The following is a 21,241-nucleotide window of genomic DNA, read 5'->3' on the forward strand; positions in this document are numbered from 1 at the left end:
TAAAGAGCTCCATCAATTCATGACACATACGTTTCTGCTAGTCGATATTTCATCAGGTCATTTATGCATCTCTTGCATGTGCAAATGACCACACTACTGCCATTTATGCTCCTTGTCCAAAATGGCTGAGTGGATGCAGATGAGAATTTATATGTTCACCAGTGCTAGTGAATGTGTAAGTACCCTAATTACAGCTTCTAGACTTGTATTCAAAGCTTCAAAATTTGACAGGACCTCTCCAAACTACATTGGCTTCTGATCAAAGTTAGAATCATATTTAAAACCTGCACACTCATCCATAAAATAATCTATGGCTTGGCTCCAGATTACATTTTGGATTTGATAGATCTTCCAGTCCGTAATGCGTCCATAAGATCAAGAGAATATCTCATGCTTCCCTAGCTATAGAAACATCAAATTTAAGTCTACATTGGGACCCATTTTCAAAGTACTTAGACTTACAAAGTTCCAAAGGTTACTATGGAACTTTGTAAGTCTAAGTGCTTTGAAAATACGCCTCACTGTGTACAGATTTTTCACACATAGGTTCAAAATGATGGAATTCGATTTCAAGTGAGATAAAAGGTATTACTAATTACTTAATAATTTACAGATTTCTAAAGGCCTTCCTTTTAAAAATATTTTGCATGAAATTCATCCATTTAGTGAATAGAAAAATGTTATGAACTTTTAATCAATTTGTTAATCTGAAAAGTCCCTGGATCGATATTGTCTTTCATCCTGCATGAAACTATATATTGTATAACGTTTATTTCTTTGTTATTGTAAGCTACATAGAGCTGAATAATTGCAATTCAGATTATGTGGGATATAAGTACCAATAAATAAATAAATACCAGGGATATAATACAATGTTAACATAATACTAATCATACACCTAATAAACATGCATTAGAACGTATACATGTAAAACAGCCTTTACACAGTTCCCCATATAACGTAAAAGTAGGTGTTATATTTTCCAAACAGCACTTTTCTGTGTGTATATGTGGCCAATTTTACAAGCACATAAGATGTTCTACATGCTTAAGTCACTTATAAAATTATGCACTTTGTGCACTATGAACTGCTGCAATGCCAAGTTATAAATAGAGTTTCTTTTTTTAGATGTTCATACACTGTAAATTTACAACAGGGTGCAAATGCCATCTACTTTCACCTATAAAACTGACACAATATAAATTCTTACTTAGTAACATAGTAAATGTCAGCAGATAAAGACCTGCACAATCCATACAGACTGCCCAACAAGGTGATCAGAGTTGAATCTGGCACTCTGCAAAGGTTCCACTTCTTCACGATTAAACACTGGTACACTTAATCTCTGTCTCTCCTTGCCAGTTTTGAAGCACAGACTATAGACATCTGTCCAGAACTGGTCTTTCTTCTCAACTGCTGGAGCTGCAGTCAAAGCCCACACCAGTACCACACTCTGCAAAAAATATTTTACATGGCCAAGTCCTGTGGTATTTAAATCTATATAAATAAAATCCCCCCTCAGACGTTCTGAAGCTCACTCCATCTGTGGCAGTGAAGCCCTGAACTCCTGTCCTCCTGGTAGGCTAGGCTATTCGGACTACTCACCCTCAGTCATAGACCCGCACTCAGCCACGCCCATCTGGGCTGTTGGCCACGCCCCATCTGCACATAAAAAGCACCCTCAATGTTCTAAACCACACTCTGAGGCTTCAACAGTTCGTATGTTCGAAGCTCTGTAACCACTTTTAAGCACACTACATCTCTGCCCCGCCCTCACCTATCAGAGAAGGGAGTTTTTAAGCACACTACATCTCTGCCCCGCCCTGACCTATCAGAGAAGGGAGGAGTGTCACAGCTGCACCGCTCTGACCTATCAAAGGGAACTGAAACAGGAAAAGGGAGGAGCGTCACACCGAATGACGGACCTATCAGAGGGAACTCAAATAGGAGGGAGGAGCATCAGAGGCCAAGGGGACAGCCGTATCTACGGGTGGGCCTGCCAATTTCGTCCCAGGCCCGCCCACCCAAGCGCACACACTGCAGCAGCCAACCTTGCCCTTGCGACACCACCCTCTGTCCCCGCTCACTCCTGGTCGCCACTGTACCTGCTGCTCTTCTCTCCCTCCCCCCTCCCGAGTCACCACTCGCCCCCCTCCCCCTCACCCACCCTCCTCCACCAAATGGCCAATGGACCACTCTCTCCACTCCCTCCCACTCGCCCCTGCACCCGCTATTCTCTCCCTCCCCCTCCAGAGTCGCTGCTCCACCCCCGTGATGAAGTCGAGGGCGCTCATAGGTTTCCTTGCTTTGTGTTCCCTCTGTCCCCGCTCCCTCCTGCTCGCCACTGGATCCGCTCCTCTTCTCTCCCTCCCCCCTCCCGAGTCACCGCTCGCCCCTCCCCCTCCCCACCCTCCTCCACAAAATGGCCAATGGACCGCTCTCTCCACTCCCTCCCACTCACCCCTGCACCCGCTATTCTCTCCCTCCCCCCTCCAGAGTCGCTGATCCAAACAACATTTGCACCCGCCCCGCCCTCGCATCTACACATCATTACGTCGAGGGCGGGTGATGATAACACAATACAAATGGAGTTCCACACCGCCTTGATCGGCGCCGTGGAGTGCGAGAGCGACACCGAAGAAAATGCAGCGGCGTTAGGTAAACAAATAAACGCACACAAGTGCACTCCTTCCTCCAACACTTCACAGAGAACAGACGATTAGCCAAAACTATCAACACACACAGCTAAACTCCTTACTCCAGCAGTTCATACAGAAGACACGGTTACCATGCTATGCAGCACTGACATAACTCCCCTTCACTGGCAGGCAGGCAGGCAAGGAAGGGGGGGTGGGCCACTCCTTACTCCACCAGTTCACACAGAACAGAGGATTACCATGCTATGCAGCACTGACATGACTCCCCTTCACGGGCAGGCACACAGGCAAGGAAGGAGGGAGGGAATGGGGGGAGGGGCCACACCCTGCCACTCACTCAGGGAAGGGGGGAGGGGCGAAACCCTGCCACACACTCTCATTCACACACACACACACACTCTCTGTCTCTCACAAACACACTCGCCCACGATCACTCTCTCTCAGTCACAAACACACGCTTCCATCTGCCAGGCACACAGGGAACGAAGGAAGGAGGCCGCCCTAGGGAAAGGGGCACACCCTGACACACAGTGGCCCAGGAGGGGGCCCACCCTGGCACACACTCTCATTCCCACACACACACACTCTCTCTCTCTCTCACAAACACACACTTGCACCTGGGAGGGTGGGAGGGAGGGAGGGGGGCCACCCTGGCACAAAATCCCTTTCAAAACATTCATTGCACAAAACAAATACCTTGCTAGCGCCCGTTTCATTGCTCTCAGAAACGGGCCTTTTTTACTAGTGTCTTTATGAAATCTCCACTCTCTTTAATTTCTTCCAAATTATGCAAATTTTGAAGACCTATGACCATTTCATTAGCGGCCCTCTGGATTGCAGCAGTCTCTTTAGGGCCCATAACGAGGGTGCTCTGTGGAATCTGAAATCTGAGTACACTATGAGGAGCATAATTGAAAGAGAAGGGCACCCATCTTTCGACACAAATCGGGAGATGGGCATCCTTCTCTCAGGGTCGCCAAAATCGGCATAATCAAAAGCTGATTTTGGGCTTCCCCAACTGCTTTCTGTCGCAGGGACGACCACAGTTCAAGGAGGCGTGTCAGCACCGTAGCAAAGGCGGGACTGGGGCATTATTAAGAGATGGGCGTCCTCGGCCGATAATGGAAAAAAGAAGGGCATCCCTGACAAGCACTTGGCCGACTTTACTTGGTCCATTTGTTTCACCACCAAGCCTCAAAAAAGTGCCCGAACTGGCCAGATGACCACCGGAGGGAATCGGGGATGACCTCTCCTGACTCCCCCAGTGGTCACTAACCCCCTGCCACCCTAAAAAAAAAACAACTTTGGGGGCGTGTCAAGATGGCGCCGAGAGCGGAGGTTTGGTAAGCAGCTCCAGCCTAGCCTCGGAAATTTTTCCTTTTTTCTTTTATTGAAAATGCCTCACTCGAAACGGAAAGGGGTCGTCCGGATAGTTCCCACACCTACCGGCACGTCCACGCCGATGAGGCCAGGTTTGGAGCGCTTTTTCCCTGCTCTCTCTCGTGGAATTAGCGGGTTGGAGTCCATAGCAGGAGGAGCCGGTGAAGCGGATACCTTGCTGGAAACGGAAACATCTCTATCCCCCCCGCCGGACTCTATGATTCCTCCGTGCCCTGCGCACACAGCGAGTCGAGAGGGAAACCCATCGCAAGCCGGAAAGGCTGACGCTGGAGGACCTTGTGGGGCACCCGACCCTGTGGAACTAACAGCTGCAGCGGGGAAAGGACCGGAGGTCAGCCTAGGACAGATATGGCTGAAATTGCTGGATATAGACAAAACCTTGCAGCAGTCTTCTATGGAGGTAAAAACTTTGAATATCACTGTACAAGAATTGAAGGACTCCATAGAAGTTGTAAAACAAGATTTTTCCTCTAAGATAGAGACTTTACAGAAAGAGATGATTCAAACTACTGAATTTAAAATGGCTGCAATAAAAGATAATATGGAACTAAGAAGAAAATTAGAGCAAATGGAGAACTTTAACAGAAGACTAAATCTTTGTCTACTTAATTTTCCTAAATTAGTAGGGATTCCCCCATTAGAAATTTTTACAAGATTCTTGAGAGAAAATTTAAATTTTCCACGAGGCAATCCCGCCATTAAATAAAATATATTATATACCAAATACAATTAAAAAAGTAGAAGGAGAGAAATCAATGGACTTAAATAACATTACAGCCATTTTGGAACAATTTTTAGAAGAGGCAACCGAAAGAGCAACCTTGATTGTTTCTTTTGTCTTCCAGCAAGATTTGAACTCAGTAATGAGACTTTATTTTAAAACTACAAATCGTATATTTGGAGGACAAAAAATCTGGATTTATCCAGATGTAACAAAGATTACCCAACAAAAAAGAAAATTGTTTCTTTCTATGAGGTCTAAAACAATAGAAATAGGAGGTTCCTTCCTTCTTGCATATCCATATAAATGTGTTGTAAGGTTAAGTCAAACAAAATATGTGTTTTTTAATCCTGATCAGCTTAAATCTTTCCTAGACTCAAAACAACGATAGAGACTTTAAAGGAGTAAAACGAGAATGCACGCGGCATCAATTAATTTCTTTCTTTATAAATTTAGAAATAAATACAATGTAATCTTCACAAATTCCTACCCCCTCCTTTTATTGAGGTCTAATGAAGCTGAATGATAAGTTACTAATGAGGAAAGTAAACTCTTGTATGTTTAATTTGTTTCTAAAGCTGTATTCCACTTAACAGTTTTTGTATGTCTGTTTAAGTTGCAAAAATTCAATAAACAAATAAATATAACAGCAAAAAAAAAAACCAACTTTAAAAACGGTTTTTGCCAGCCTCTATGCCAGCCTCAAATGTCATACTCAGATCCATTGCAGCAGTATGCAGGTCCCTGGAGCAATTTTAGTAGGTGCAGTGCACCTCAGGCAGGCGGACCCAGGCCCATCCACCCCTACCTGTTACACTTGTGGTGGTTAATGTTGAGCCCTCCAAAACCCACCACAAACCCACTGTGCCCACATGTAGGTGCCCCTTCACCCATAAGGGCTATGGTAGTGGTGTACAGTTGTGGGGAGTGGGTTTTGGGGTGCTCAGCACCCAAGGTAAGGGAGCTTTGCACTTGGGACCAATTTGTGAAGTCCACTGCAGTGCCCCCTAGGGTGCCCGGTTGGTGTCCTGGCATGTGAGGAGGACCGGTGCACTATGAATGCTGGCTCCTCCCTTGACCAAATGACTTGGATTTGGTCGTTTTTGAGATGGGCGTCCTCGGTTTCCATTATGGGTGAAAACCGGGGACGATCATCTCTAAGTTTGCCCATCTCGACATTTAGGTCAACCATCTTTAAAGTCGACCTAAATGTTGAGATTTGGGCGTCCCCGACTGTATTATCGAAACGAAAGATGGACGCCCATCTTGTTTTGATAATACAGGTTTCCCCGCCCCTTCATGACGCCGTCCTTACAGATGGGTGCCCTTAGAGATAGTGGTCCCCGTTCGATTATGCCCCTCCATGGGGCTCATTTTTGACACAGAAAATCTTTCAAAAAAATGGCACAAAGTGGCAGATGGACGTTTTTTTTCGCAAAACGTCCAAATCACTATTTTCAAAACTCATTTTAAAGACGTTTTTCTATGCAATTCATCTAAATCTCAAGGGGGTGTGTTGGAGGTATGTTTTGTGTGGGACTAGGGCGGGCTTACAATTTGCATATTTTTCTGCAATAATAGAACATTGTAAAAACGTCCGGGACAAAAATAGGGAGTTTTTGACTAGACCTAGTTCAATAACAACTAAGTGCCGAAACTCACCAGATCACCACTGTGGGTTAAAGGGATGACCCTCTCCTTAATCCCCCAGTGGTCACTAACCCCCTCTCATCCCCTTAAAAGGTGAAAATGACAGCATATACCAGGCTATGAGTGCTGCAAATATAATGGCCATTCCTCTTAGAGTAGCAAACAGGTCCCTGGAGTAGCCTAGTGGTCAGTGCAGTGGACTGTAGAGAAAGAGACCCAGGCCAAAAAGTGTGAGCGCCCCATAAACCACAAAATACCTACTGAACCCACATATAGATGACACCCACAGGCATAAGGGTTATTGTACTGGTATACAATTGGGTACAGTATATTTTTTGCTATCCTGGAGGGCTCACCATACAATATAAGAGAGGGGGAGGGTAATGATGTGATGTGTACCTGGGACCTTTTATGTGAAGTTTACTGCAACGCCCTCTAGGCTGCCTCGCTGCCCTGTTGGGATGTCTGTGTGGCCCGTCTTGGAAGACTGCTGGCCTTCAGACATCCCAATGACTTGTTTCTGTGTGTGTTTTCCTTGGATGTTTTTGTTTGAAAATGTCCCTAAAAGAAAGATGCACTGAGCACAAAAGCATCTAAATTAAGGTGATTTTCAAACCAAAAAGATAGAAGATTTTCTGATTTTAAAATTACCATGTTTGGCACTGGATTTTGAGGGGTTTTGTTTATTTTTTTTTGTAAAATATCCAAAATCGGATTTGGACATCATATCAAAAATTCCCCTCCACATCTAGTGCTCTCCACTGATCAATTCTGGCCACCCAGTCAAAACATATTGATCAGATTCATCTGGCAAGCCCTATTTCTAACAAAACCATGCTTTCTTGGTTCCTGTAATCCAGTGAATTCCAGCAACTGCAGTATCTTCTCTTTTAGCCATGTTTTCCAATCATTTACTCACCACTAAGGTTGGAGTAACCAGCCTGCAGTGCCCATCCTCTTCCCTACTTCCACTTCTGTGGAGAGGAACCACATCCACGTTTCCCCAGTCCTTTGGGACCACTCACTACTCTAAAGAAGCCCTGAAAACAACGAGTGGAGCCACCAGAATTTCTCTAAGTTTCTTCAATACCCTCACATGTATTCCATCTGGCACCATCACTTTACCTACCTGTAGTCTAGCAAGCTCCTCACAAACACAGTTTTCTGAAAATTGATCAAGATCTACATCATTTCCATTCTTGGGTTTCTGCTCTATTCTTATTAACCTCTATATATTGAGTTCCATTACTCTCCCCTTCACTAATAGTCTTACAATGCTACTTTCGTACTGCCTCCTGTCACTAATATGTAAGGGGAATGTGTATGTAACATAGTAGATGATGGCAGAAAAAGACCTGCATGGTCCATCCAGTCTGCCCAACAAGACAACTTATATGTGCTACTTTTTGTGTATACCCTACTTTGATTTGTACCTGTGCTCTTCAGGGCACAGACAGTATAAGTCTGCCCAGCACTATCCCCGCCTCCCAACCACCAGCCCCGCCTCCCAACCACCGGCTCTGGCACAGACCGTATAAGTCTGCCCAGCACTATCCCCGCCTCCCAACCACCAGCCCCGCCTCCCACCACCGGCTTTGGCACAGACCGTATAAGTCTGCCCAGCACTATCCCCGCCTCCCAACCACCAGCCCCGCCTCCCGATCTCGACTAAGCTCCTGATGATCCATTCCTTCTGCACAGTATGTACTACAGGTTTCCCTCTTGGAAGGTGATGCTTTTACTCTTTCTTGTTGTTGTTTTTTTTTTTTTTTGGCCAGAAAAGAATGATTTAGGGGCTCTTTTACTAAGCTAAGCTGCATTAAGTGTCTACCGTGCATCAAAACCAGTAGAAGTTTTCCCGTCACTGGTCCTATTTCCCATCTGCTGGAATTGCAGTTGAAGCCCACTCCACTAGTTGTTTAATATGGGTAGGGGCTGGGAACCAGGTGTGACATGGGTGGGTTGGAGGCATGGCTGGCGTTGACTTCTGGTGCACGGGTTAGTACTGAGTGCTGTCACAACTGCTAGTAGCATGGCTGCATTTACTGCCACCTCAAGAGGAAGCAGTGAGTGCAGGTGCTCTACTGGCAATCCAGTAGCACAGCCATGATCCTAACCACAATCAATATTCACCCACTTCAATCCCCTACTCCCTGATCCAATCCCCGTTTGTGATCCTCCAATCAGATCATCCAATCCCTCCCACAAGTCCCTCCCACATAGTACAGCCCCTCTCACATGTCCCCCACCCCCGGACCCCCTCACCTCCAGGTCTTACCGGTCTGAATATTGGCCAGTACCCAGTTAATTTCTAGATCAGCACACATACCTGGATATTCAGTGACAGGGGCTGTGCAAATCCTGACATTGAATATCCAGGATTAGTTCAGCCCACAACTGGAAGCAGCTACCAAACTGCTTACTGCTGTAGGCTGAATATTACCCTCAGACCTGCTAATTTATCTATATCCTGGCCTGAGACATTTTAGCCAGACCTGGTTTCTAATTTACTGTACATCCCAAAATTGTGTAATATTTGACCTCTTCGATTCTACCCCTGATGCTGCCAGTCCCACAATGCATCAGGATAGGGTTGTCAGAGATCCAGAACTGAGTTAAAATCTCAATCCTGGGACTGGATAACTGCAAAGAGTGGGATACATTTCCTACACTGTTTTTATAAAATCAGGGAAAAAAAGATTAGAGAGCACAACTGGATGGAAAGTTACAGGTGTTAGAGGAGAGGTGTTTTGAAAATGCTAGGAGAAAAGACCAGCAGTTCCCTCACCCCATTAACGTCAAAGGGTATCTCTTATCCATAAAAACCATCACTCATGGGTCTGCTTGCATAAAGTGGGTCTTAAAGTGTTTGCCTGGTGATTAAGATCACCTGCATGCCCTGACTTCCTTCCAGCTCAGCTTGAGTTTCATACATACAGGGTATCACCAGGAGTAAAATGGCATGGAAAGTTCAGCAGGGCTTCTCCCTGCCCAGTCATCAGCCAGCAGGTTAGTCACTGTCTGAGTAGTGGCACCAGACCTCAGCTTGACCTCTGCCATTTGTTTTCACTGTAGCCACTTTCATGTAAAAAAAAAGATGAATTTAACAAGTGGGGGAAGCATGGATTTCTTTCCAACATGCATGAATATGTGTGTGTGTTTGTGTTGCCTCTGTGTCTGACCTAAAGGAGAGAGGGAAGGGGCGGTTTGAATGGTGTGCCACCCAAACATTCTGTTGGTTTGGAAAGAACAATAATACCAAACTAAATGTGATAATATATGAAATAATTAGATGTCACTATTAACAGATTTTAAAGATTGTACATTTTGACCACAGGGTTCCACTGTCCCATGGTAACAAGTACTGCCGTGCTTCACCACTAGTTGGCAGTACTCACACCAACCATTGAGAAAGTTTATCCAGTTCAGTTACTAGGGTTTACAGTAGAATTAACAAATAAATAAATAAGAAAATAAAATGAGCATCTAAAGCATTAAGAGTCAGCCAGGAAGGGTGAGCGGGGTGGCACACTTGATGGACTTGCATGATAGGGAAAGCATGTGGAGCATGCCTCATAGAATTATATATTTGTGTGTATGTGTGTGTGTGTGCGTAGGGTTACCATATGGCTCCAGAAAAAGGAGGACGGATTGAGCCAACCGGGTTTTACTTCCATTGCTTTCAATGGAAGTAATTGACCCAGCCGGGTTTTACTTCCATTGCTTTCAGTGGAAAGCAATGGAAGTAAAACCCGGCTGGCTCAATCCGTCCTCCTTTTTCTGGAGCCATATGGTAACCCTATGTGTGCGTGTGTGTGTGTGTGCGTGCGTGCGTGCGCATGCGTGTGTAGAGTTGAAAAACTAAACTAAAGGGCACTTTTACTGTGTGGAAGCAAAATAATTCCAAGCCATACCTGGCTATAACCTATTCAGGAGGTTCAGAGATGGCAAAAAAGGAGGAGGAGCCCTCTAATAAAAGCAGTTGCAAAGCAGAGGTTTCAGGAAAAGAGCAAGCCCTGTGGACTGTGTTTGAAAGAGGCAATGGAACTCTCATCTATACTGGTGTAGTCTAAAAAGACCTCCACATCAAATGGAAGAACTGGATAGAGACATGATTGATGATATTGTAAAGGTGGGAATGAAAGGGGAGATGTTGATACTGGGTGACTTTGATCTACTGGATTTGGATTGGAATATCCCATCTGCAAATCTGGAAAGAAGGAAAAAGATAGTGGATGCATTACAAGAGGTATTGCTTCGACAAATGATGAGGGAACTGACCAGGGAAAGGTTGTTGCTGATTTAATACTCACAAATGAAGAGAATGTGTAATGCCCACTGCACAATATGGTTTAATCTAAGAGCTAAAGTGGAGTCCAGTTACACCAAACTCATAGTCCTGGATTTCAAACATGCAGACTTCAGCAAAATGGAGAAGTACTTGAAGGAGGAGCTGGCAGGGTGGGAGGAGTTAAAGGAAGGCAGTGGAGAAAATTGAAAGGGGCTATAACAAGGGCAACAGATTTTTAAGTAAATAAAAGCAAGAGGAAATGGAAGCCTATATGATTCTCCAAAGAAGTGACTGCAAGAATAAAAGGGAAAAAACAGTATTGTCATGAAGTACAGAAGCTTACAAAAAGTACTCTACATAAAACTGAGAGAGATGAAGAAAGAACTCAGGATAGCAAAAGCATTGGCAGAAGATGTAAAAGTGAGGTGACAAGACTTTTTTCAGGTATGTTGGTGAAAGGAGGAAGGCCAGAAGTAACATTACAAGACTCAAAGATACTGAGGGTCAAGACCAATTCCATATACCTTTATTCAACTGTACATATAATTTGCCTTCAATTTAGCCACCCATTTATTTATCCCAATATTTTTGTCCTATGCATCTTGTCTGTCTGTGGGGCTCATTTTCGAAAGAGAAAAACATTTAAAAATTGGCATAAAGCTGCATTTGGACATTTTGCTTGCCAAAACATTCAAATTGCTATTTTCAAAACATTTTTCTATGCTGTCCATCCGCAGTGTGTTCATATCACAAGGGGGCATGTTGGGTTACGTGAAGGGTGGGATTTGGGCACTCTTAACACTTGGATATTTTTCTGCCATAATGGAACAAAAAAAAAAACGCCAGGACTAAAACTAAGATGTGTTGAGGTACACCTGTTTTAATAATGACTAAGCCACAAAAAAGTGCCGTAAATGACCAGATGACCACTGAAGGAATAAAAGAATGATCCCCCCCTTTACTACCCCAGTGGTCACCGACCCCCCTCCCATTCCCCAAAGATGTGAAATAAACAGTACATACCAATCTCTATAACAGCCTCAGATGTTATGGCCAGTCCTATTAGAGCAACAAGCAGGTCTCTGGAGTAGTCTAGTGGTCAGTGGAGAAGGGGACCCAGGCCCATAATCCACTCTAACTGTTACACTTGTGGTGAAAAGTGTCATTCCCCAAAACCCAACAAAACCTACTGTACCCACATATAAGTGACACCCAAAGGAGGTAATAGAGTCAAAAACAGTGATGGAATTCAAAAAGGCATGGGATGAACACAGAGGAGCTCTATTTAGAAAATAAATTGTATAAAACACATTTAAAAAAAAAACCTTAAATGGCTGAAAGTGGATGGATGTGTGAGTGACGCTTGGACAGCGACTCCAGCAGCGAAAAACTATGGCCAGTGCCAGGCAGATTTTGTAGGTCTGTGTCTGTATATGGCAATCCAATTTAGGATAGGCTGCAAAGGGCTTCAATGGCAACTTCAGTAGCCGGAATGAGGACAGTGCTAAGCAGACTTTTATGGTCTGGGCCCCACAAATGACAAGATGGATTCAGATAGTCTAGTGTGGGCTTTGACAGCAAATCCAGTAGGTGAAACATAAGGACAGAGCCAGGTGGACTTCTACGGTCTATGTCCCAAAAACACCAAAGAAAGAAGTGATTAAGTATATAATATCATGTTCATTGTTGATTTAACCATGAATTGATAGTGAGTGTCACTGTTGGGCAGACTGGATGGATCGTTCAGGTCTTTAGCTGCTGTCACCTACTATGTGACTATCCTGCTCATTTTCGAAGGAGAAGGGCAGCCATCTTCCGACACAAATCGGGAAATGGCCGGCCTTCTCATAAGGCCGGCCAAATCGGTATAATCGAAAGCCGATTTTGGCTGGCTTCAACTGCTTTCCGTTGCAGGGATGGCCAAACTTCAAGGGGGCGTGTTGCCAGTGTACCGAAGGCGGGACAGGGGCATGGTTAACAGTTGGCCGTCCTAGGCCAATAATGGAAAAAAGAAGGGTGGCGCTGACGAGCAATTGGCCGACTGTAGTTGGTCCCTTTTTATTCACGACCAAGCCTTGAAAAGGTGCCCGAACTGACCAGATGACCACCGGAGGGAATCGGGGATCACCTCCCCCAGTGGTCACCAACCCCCTCCCATCCAAAAAATAAAAAGAAAAAACATTTTTTTGCCAGCCTCTATGCCAGCCTCAAATGTCATACCCAGCTCCATCACAGCACTATGCAGGTCCCTGGAGCAGTTTTTAGTGGGTACTGCAGTGCACTTCAGGCAGGCAGACCCAGGCCCCCCTCTACCTGTTATACTTGTGGTGGTAAATGGGAGCCCTCCAAAACCCACCCGAAACTCACTGTACCCACATGTAGGTGCCTCCCGTTACCCTTTAAGGGCTATGGTAGTGGTGTACAGTTGTGGGGAGTGGATTGGGGGGGGGGGTTGGGGGGCTCAGCACACAAGGTAAGGGAGCTATGCACCTGGGAGCAATTTGTGAAGTCCACTGCAGTGCCCCTTAGGGTGCCCAGTTGGTGTCCTGTCATGTGAGGGGGACCAGTGCACTACAAATGCTGGCTCCTCCCACGACCAAATGGCTTTGATTTGGCCGGTTTTGAGATGGCCGCCATTAGTTTCCATTATCGGCGAAAACCAATGTCGGCCATCTCTAAGGGCAGCCCAAATGTTGAGATTTGACCGGCCCCGACCGTATTATCGAAACGAAAGATGGCCATCCATCTTGTTTCGATAATACAGTGGGGTACACCGCTTTACGGGGCCGTCATTAGCGATGGGCGCCCCTGTTCAATTATGCCCTTCCACGTTACTATAATGGCAATTATACTGGTGTATAGTTGGGTACAGTAAGTTTATGGTGGGTTTTGAAGTGCTCACCATACAATATAATGAAGCAAAGGCAAGATGTGTACCTGGGACCTTTTTTGTGAAGTGCACTGCAGTGCCCCCTAGTCAACTAAAAATGCTGGCTCCTCCTACATCCCAATGCCTTGATTTTGTGCCTTTTTAGCTTGGACTTTATTTTTTTTTTTGGGGGGGGGGGGGGGAATGGTCCAAAAAGATAGATGCACTGAGTACAGCAACATCTAGCAAATGGCCATTTTCAAAACAAAAAGATAAATGTTCTGCTGTTTCAAAAATCTCTACATTCATCACTTGAATTTGAACATTTTGAGCAAAACATCCAAAATCTGATTTAAACGTCATATCGAAAAGGCCCCTCTATATGTCAACTGCTCTTCCCCCTTGACTGCCTATTAAGATGTTTCACTGTATTGTACTGACATTGTGAGCATCATATCTATGTTATTTGAGAATTTTAATACATGGTTATTAAAGTCTTTCATTTGCTTTGTGTTGAGATTATGAGTATCATATCTGTCATATGAATGTTCTTCCATGCTGTCTATTATGGTGTATCATTTGTAGTCTGCTGACATTTATCATTCTGTGAATACCATTCATTGCTATCACTAGGATTTAATTTACCTACCTCCAGATTTACTTGATTGATTGTATTTTATGCTTGCATTTGGTCATTTATTATCCTTAGGCTCTTAAACCAATGTAAGTTATTAATGTCAAGCTATACCTGCTGTATACCACTTTGGGTGAATCACTTTATAAAGGTGGTTAATAAATCCCAATAAATAAATAAATAAATATACTTGCATATTCCTTTAACACACCTTTAGTAACTACCCCTTTAAGTATAGTTGAAAATATACTTAAAGATGTCCAGATAGCTTGCCTGGATATCTTTAAACAGTAGCCCCTTACCAAATATTACCCTCCAGAACTTTGATGTTTGTATGACTGCTTTCCACCTTGGCTATTATATCAAGCCAATCTGCCAGGCGTTAAAGAGACTGCCTACATTCATCTTTCTTGTGAGTTCCATCACCATTTGTCTGAGGACAGTCCCTCAAAAGTAGTTAAGGAGCTTTCTACTTCTAACCAAGTCTGCTGACAGGGTGCTCCAATTTAAAATAAATAGATATTTGTGGTATGTTAAAATCTTCCATCAGCTACTCCACTCCCCCTTTCTGCCAGTCCTCTTCTTGTTAAATATAGTAACATGGTAACATAGTAGATGACGGCAGATAAAGACCTGTACATCCATCCAGTCTGCCCAACAAGATATAATTCATTACATAAGGTATGATGAGATACCACATATGCATACTTGATCTTGATTTGTCCATGATTTGTCCATGATTTGTCCATGATTTGCCCGGCCCCGGCCTTGTTCTCCAACTACTGAAACTGTCATCAAAGCCAAACTCCACCCCATCCAAATCTGTCCAGCCACAATCGGGGCACAGACCGTAGAAGAATGCCCGGCACTGACTTTGCTTCCCAGTTGCTGGAGTTGCCATCAAATCACTGCTAAGTTTGTTTGGTTCCATTCTTTCCACACAGGATTCCAGATAATATTCTGGTATAAGCCATATGGGGCTCAGCGAACCAAATCTCTGTGACAACAGCAAAAGTTCTCCTCCATCATGATGACTTGAAGATCAGGACTTTTATTACTTTGACCACAAGGCTTTGTGCTCACAGCCTTCCAGTAATATTTCCTTAGTTTGTCTATACTATGTATAGTTCCATGCTTGCTCCCCTCGCCTTCCCTGTTCCTCAAGAGTAAACTAGTGAGTGTCTCACATTTGTGATTTTTCCTAAATCTATCGGGGGCACTATCCTATTGAACATATGATCTGAATCTTTCATTTAGGTTCATTTTTCCTTTAACAGAAAGAGCAGACTATTGCATATGAATGAAAGATTAAGAGAGGTTAGTATATTCGCTCCCAGACCCCTGCAGAATGAAAATTTAAAATGCAGCACGTGCTACACAGTCCAAGACTGTAAACCTTGGACTCCCATGGTTCTGTCACTGCAAATCTCTCTTCAGAAGAGGGCGTGGTTCATGGCCGCAGGCAGCAGCTGCTGAACCCAGGAGAGCCAAGCAGGATTTTGATTTACTTCAGGATAATTTCAGAGACTTCAAGCCAATTTCCTGCAGGTGGAACTCCACAGGGAGCTGTTCTATCACCAGAGCAGAGTTTGTTGCTGTCAGTAAGGGCTTGTAAACAAACATGTGTTCTGTGGACTAGATTTCATATGTTAGCAATACAATTCACAATGCTCAGGGTTGGGACTGTACTTATTGCCCCTTCTTAGGATAGGATTCATAGATTACCACAAAGTGATATACAGGGCAAAATTAAGACATGGCCTGGGTAAGCTAGATATATGCCTAGGACCAAACTACCCTTTCAGATGTGTTTATTTAATGGCTCCCAAGGAAGAAAGAGTTGTAGAGGGGGTATTAGAGTTATCACTGCCCACAGAGGTCTGTCTAAAGGCAGAATATCAAATGGAATACATATAAACATTATGCACTCTGATTTTACCAAGTGGTAATAAGATATTGCTCTCTCAGCACATAAATTATCTTACTATTTATCCAACACCAGACCTCAACGCTACCAAGCTTGGCTATTCCGCAAGGAATACATGCTCTCTTTCTTATGTTCGTTTGAAAGTGCCACCGCTTTTAAATTGGAGCTATGTTCTTATCATTGGTCTTGTAATTTTTTATATATTTATTGACAGGAGCTCTCCTCAGCCAATGTAAAAGAACTCAATAATGAGAAAAAAAAACATTGCTTGTTGAGTCTACCTGTCATGTCAAAACACTCATGCTGTGAGAGAGATATCTCATTTAAACCTTAGACAAAATCTAACATTCCGTATTCCACTAGTTGTAATTTTCTATTCTCATATTGAACACCACTGGCTACACCCCCCCCCCCCCCCCCCCCCCCGTTGTTATGTACTCCTCTTCAACATATTTTGTACTTATCTTGTACTTGTGTTATTGCTCGCCTCGGTACAAACCCTCCAACTGGTTGGGGTGTAGTTCTCTGTGATGTCCCGTTATGCCTCTTGCCATCCACTGAAGCTTCCTAGTTTCAATACAAATTTTTATGCCTCTTTTTTCTTCATTTTTCATTCCTCTACAAACATTATTCTTCTACAAGCACGTCTTATTTCGCAATCTTTGTTGCTACTTCAGGAAGAGTATTTTTTGTCACGCTCAGTTTCACATAAAGGAAAGTGCAGGACATCGGGACTCAAGAAAGCACAGATCAGCGAATGCAGCGCGCCGGAGACCAGCGCTGAAGAAGGCTTTGGCTAGCAGGAGTTGGGACCCTCGACAGCAAAACCAGGGGCCCAGGCCCCCGTGGCCCCACCTAGCTATGCCCCTGTGACAAATTTTGTGCTTTTTAATTTTCTCATATTAACTTTCTTCACTCATATATATAAGTTTATAAAATTAACTTCTTCCATAAAGTTTGTGTGCTAATCTTTAGTTTCTGAAAATCAAAAGGAGTGAAACTTGCATCTTGCTGTTGCTTTTTCTTACAAAATTACACTGAGTTTTGCAACAGTATCCTGTCTCCTCTTTTGTTTAGACCGATTGAACCATTAGACCAACTGACCAATTAGCCGTCATATATTTTAGACCAACTGTCATTAGACCAATTGTTAGGGATCTCTAAAAGATTAATCCTACCATGCTGTCTTGGCTGCTGGACTGGCCCTTAGGATCTGAAGAGAGTGATGAGTACATTTATTACCCCCACACCACCCAGTGGATGGGTACCAACTTTGCATGAGAGTGAAAGGCTCTGGGGCAGATGTTCACAACTACTTTTAGGATGAAGCTGAACTTAATGAGAAATTATTTAAGGTTTTGGGGCTAGAAACTCAAGAGATCTGTTCCATCTTTTTATATTTAAAACTTAAACTCATCTTCCTCCATGTTTCACAAGGACTTGAACTAGGCAAAACACAACTTTTGAAAAATTACTTGCAAATGTTTTATTGGCTTTTTCCTTGAGAATGGGCTTTATATTATTATTATTATTATTTGTTCTGTTTCCTGTAATTTCTGTTTTATGTTTATTAATAATTGTTTTAATGTTCTACAATTCACTAAAGGTAACGGTCGCCTATAAATGGTTGTAAATAAGTCAATTATTATTAATATATCCACCATTCACAAACAGTGCATCACAGCCAATATCAGTAATTTTTCTTCTTCATGATTCGAAACCTAGCCAAGGGCTCAGGAATCATGAAGGTAATGCCTGATAATGTACAAGGTGCCCAACAGTGCTGCTGTCCCTGGTTGGGCTGTTGTAATTTTTTCCAATTTTAAACAATCCAAGTTTCTTTGAAGTCCTCGTGCTATTGCACCCAATGTCCCAATGACATTTGGAACAAATATTGATTTCTTTCTTTTTCCAATCTTTGCAATTTCTATTTGCAGATCTCAGCTTGATAAAGCTCACTGAAATTCACTCATAAAGTCAGGTTGTTTTTCTTGTTGCAGCTGGGTGGACATAGTAGGTATCCATGAGGGAGTGAATGACTGGAAAGGAAAATAAGACAATGCTGGAGGTGGTAAATAGGAGAAAAGAGAGGATTATGGGGGAAGGAAGAAACAGTAGGGCAAAGCTGGATACTGGGGGAGGAGAGAGAGAGAGATGGGCAATGCTAGATGGTAGAAGGAGAGAGACAGAGGGGCATCATTGGATTTGGGGAGAGAGAGAGATGGAGTCAGAGAAGAGATCCTTGTTGACTGGGGGAAGGGAACAGAAAGAAGAGATGCTGCATGACGAGGAGGGGAGAGAGAGAGAGACAGAGGAGTGATGTTGGATGGGGGAGAGCAACAGAGATAAGATGTTGCATGGGAGGCAAAATAGAAAATCCTGGATGGCTGGGGGGGGGCGAGGTAGAAACAGATCCTAGATGGCTGGGGGATGGTTGAGAAACTCACAAAGAAATGAGATGCTGCATGGCTGGAAGAGAGAAAGATGTGCACACACACACAGAGGAAATGCTGCATGGCTAAGGGAAGAGGGAAAATACACATATAAACACAGAGGAGATGTTGCATGGCTGGGGGAGAGGCCGAGAGGGAGACATATATACACATATACAAACACAGAGGAGATGCTGCATGGCTGCGGGGAGAAATAGATACAGAAAGGAGATCATGCATAGCAGGGAGAGAGGGAAGAGTTAGTGAAAGACTGAGGAATAAAAAAAAGCAGAGTGTGTGAGGGAAGGAGATGAAAGCTATAGGTAGACACAGTTAAAAAAAAGAAGTGGAACATAAGAATGGATAGTAAGAATTAATTAAATCTGAAAGACAGTTGGGAAAAATGGAAGAAAGCAGAAAGGAAAATATCAGTGTTGGAGATGGATATAGTGGATGACATAAAGAGAAAGAAAAATAACAAATGGATAAGAGATTATGGAAAGAGTTAAGAGAAAACAAGAAATCAGTAACCAGAGGTTGTGACTTACGCAATTAGAAAAATTAAATGCCAGATAACAAAGTTAGAGAAAAAAATATTTTTAATGTAGGGTGAAATAGTGTTGGAGCTATTTTAGCCCACTTTAAAGGTTAATAATTAAAAGTAAAACAAAAAATGGAAAATAAGGTGACAATGTTTTATTGGACTAAATATATTTTTTGACTAGCTTTCAGAGACCAAAACCTCCTTCCTCAGGTCTGTAAACTCCAAAAAGCAAATCAAAATTGCATTAAATTGATTCTATAAAAAGGTATCTCATTATCTATTGTTGTTTCATTTATTTATTAATTTTTAATTTAGTGAGTGGAATGTGTCAGTTTTTCAAATTTACATCTACTAACTTTATATTTTGCACAGTACAGAGGGACATGCATCACTATTTCTATTTCTATGAAGTTGCACTATGGGCTTATTTTACAAAGCCGTGGGCTTCCTCTCATTTGGCGCATGGGAATCACTAGTGCGGCTTTTGTAAAAGAAGCCCTATGTGCAGAGTCTGGTATCTTGGGGTTTCAGTTAAATTGTTGTCAACATGTTTCTATTTTTCATATGTGGTTTTATATATACTGAAAGGCAACATATCTTTTTTTGATATATTGCCTTTCTGTGGTACAAGCAAAGCAGTTTACATGTATTACATACAGTCATTTTCTCTGTCCCTAGTGGACTCACAATCTAAGTTCTTGTACATAAGTACATAAGTACATAAGTAGTGCCATACTGGGAAAGACCAAAGGTCCATCTAGCCCAGCATCCTGTCACCGACAGTGGCCAATCCAGGTCAAGGGCACCTGGCACGCTCCCCAAACGTAAAAACATTCCAGACAAGTTATACCTAAAAATGCGGAATTTTTCCAAGTCCATTTAATAGCGGTCTATGGACTTGTCCTTTAGGAATCTATCTAACCCCTTTTTAAACTCCGTCAAGCTAACCGCCCGTACCACGTTCTCCGGCAACGAATTCCAGAGTCTAATTACACGTTGGGTGAAGAAAAATTAAGGGCAATTAAGGGTTAAGGGCCTCTTTTACTAAACTGCACTAGCAATTCCTAAGCAGCAAATACATGAATAGGCTGTGGTATTTTGCCACACTGGGAATAGCTTGTGCGGTTTAGTATAAGAGGCCTTAAGTAACTTGCCCAGAATCATAAGGAGCTGTAGTGGGAATCAAACACAGTTCCTCAGGTTCTCAGCCCACTGCACCAACCATTAGGCTACTCCACTGCTTTGATCCAATAGTTACTTATTCCTTACTTGGTGAGGGTCTGTCTCTGTTTGTATGTGGGGAAAAAAACAGGCATTGTGTTAGCACTGAATGTCTGTATAGGATCAATCTGTACTATTCTGACTTGTTCAGTTTTCCCAGTAGGTGTATTGATGTTCCATTGCCCACTGCAATGTGTACGCTGCTGTCATTTAATAGGTAAACCCTTGTGGGACTCCTGGAAGGCCGCATGATAGCCAATAGAGTGGAGGAGTGGCCTAGTGGTTAGGGTGGTGGGCTTTGGTCCTGGGGAACTGAGGAACTGAGTTCAATTCCCGGCACAGGCAGCTCCTTGTGACTCTGGGCAAGTCACTTAACCCTTCATTGCCTGCCACATTGAGCTTGCCATGAGTGGGAAAGTGCGGGGTACAAATGTAACAAATAAAAATATGGTTAAAAAGTGAGGTGCCAGAACCTATTAGATCTAAAAGAAAATCCTTCGGAAGAAGGATCCAACTGAAAATAATAGGAAACAGCAAAAGGAATGGCAAGTCAAATGCAAAGTGTTGATAAGGAAGGCAAAGACAGACTTTGAAAAGATTGCGTTACATGCAAAAACACTTTAAAAACCTTTTAGGTATATCAGAAGCAAGAAGTCAGTATAAGAATCAGTTGGACCGCTAAATGCCCGAGGGGGAAAAGGGGCACTCAGAGAAGACAAGGCCATAGCGGAGAAATTAAATGAATTCTTTGCTTCAGTCTTCATCGAGAAAGATGCGAGAGAGAAATCAGTGCCAGAATTGATATACAGTGCTTATGAGTCAGAGAAACTTAAAACAAATCTCTGTAAATCTGGAAGATATAATAGGGAAATTTGACAAATTGAAGAGTAGCAA

This window comes from Microcaecilia unicolor, chromosome 4 (assembly GCF_901765095.1).
Source record: "Microcaecilia unicolor chromosome 4, aMicUni1.1, whole genome shotgun sequence".
NCBI lineage: Eukaryota > Metazoa > Chordata > Amphibia > Gymnophiona > Siphonopidae > Microcaecilia > Microcaecilia unicolor.